The sequence below is a fragment of the Octodon degus genome, unplaced genomic scaffold, assembly GCF_000260255.1.
Source record: "Octodon degus isolate 3935 unplaced genomic scaffold, OctDeg1.0 scaffold00068, whole genome shotgun sequence".
Classification (NCBI taxonomy): domain Eukaryota; kingdom Metazoa; phylum Chordata; class Mammalia; order Rodentia; family Octodontidae; genus Octodon; species Octodon degus.
This window is the reverse complement of record NW_004524644.1, coordinates 10233237-10234950: the sequence shown is the minus strand read 5'-3', so window position 1 is coordinate 10234950 and position 1714 is coordinate 10233237.

Genomic DNA, 1714 nt, shown 5'->3' with positions numbered 1-1714 from the left:
TGAGCAAGTATGTGACAGGATTGAGTGGATTGAGTGGTTTATTGCCACAAAAGTGGATGACCTGGCTGTCAGAGCCCTGGATATTCTGTAGGTTGACTACAGCACATGGCACTTGGACAAGTGGGTCTTGTCCTTCAGTGAGCTTGTCAGATTTATTGATGAGAAGGACAGTGGCTATTAGAGTACAGAGGCAAAGGATGGATAACACTTAGCAACTGGATCCAGTTATTAGCAAAGGTGAAGCAAGATGGAGAACATGACCTCTTATTTGCTCTAATCACATAGTATCTCCATTTTAAGTCATATCCCAGACATCTGACTTTTTATTGTTGATCTGGGCCTTTTTACTAGATGCCTTATAGACATTTTCTGCCAGATATTGCAGCAGAGGCTATCTGCTTCCCTAAAAGGCAGCGTGGGTCATTAACCTGAAATACAATATTTTATGCTGGGAAACTAGTGCAGTCAGCTGTGGAGGTTTCTTTCAAGAAGGAAAACAAGTTTTTGAACCTCTGGGAGGTTGAGTACAGATCAGACAGTTTGATCAGGGAAGTGTGGTGGAGCTGGAATGGACAGAGAAACAGGCTGTCTCAGAGTGGCCCAGTCTGTTGCCAGAACCTTCCCCCAAATAGCGGGAGTGTTCCCAAACCTTTGTGGCAATTGAGTCCAAGTGAACTGGCCCTTTTCATTTTGTCTCAGGATTTTCCCAGGGAAGACAAAAGCAGTTGGCTTCTGGGAGCAACCTGCAAGGAGAAGAAGGCACCTTTTAAATCTAGGCATGTAAATCAGGTGGCACTCACCTCAAGAAAAAATGTCAACCCTGAAAGGCTCAGGGGAGGAAGATTTTATGGGTTGTGCAAGGAAGAAGCAGACTATTTGTCAGTTATTGATTGGTTCTAATAATATGTACCACAGTGACCAGTTTCTAAGAAACAGAAGTAACAGGAACTATAACAAGAGATGAAGTAAACTGGGTGTTTCCTGGCCAACTAACAGAAACTGAAGTGCACCGGCTGGGGGGGGACTTTTCTGCTACACTAGCAGTTGATGACTTTTTCACAGAGAGCTAAGGAAAGGAGCCCAGGAGGAAGGTATGGGTGGGTAACTATGAACTCTATTTAGAGAGTCCACCCAGTGGACTTGTTAAAGGAGTCCAACATGTTTTAATTGGAAGAAACAAATTTTATTCAACAAAGTAAGAAAGCTCTACATGCTGTTTCTTAAGGTAGAGATCATAACGAACTGAGTCCTGGATTTGTTTGGTTTTAGAGTTACCAGTTGGCTTCATATTTTATGGTTTTTACTGTTATTTTTTAACTCCTAAAATTACGTATTTATCTAAGGACAAGTTTTATTCATTTGTGTTTAATTCTCTCTTGTTTTTGCCATGAGGAGATATAGAGCTCTGTGGTTATGAAGAACTATTTTAGCTAAAAGTCTAATCTATCTTTCTGAGCTTTCACAGCTACCACTGTAGTCTTTGAGCCTTGTTGGACCACAGTAGTGATAAGCTATACTTTTAGTTGAAGACTTTCAGCACAGGTCAGTGTTGGATTTGGAGACATATATTAATAATTTGTTGAGTCTTTAAGACTAAGTTAAGGTGAGGCTAGTATTTTTTATTGAAAACAGTTGTTAGATTTTGGAGTAGTTTTGTTTGTTTTTCTTTTGTTTTTTTCTTTTTATTATTTAAATTTTTATTTTTTTGATACAG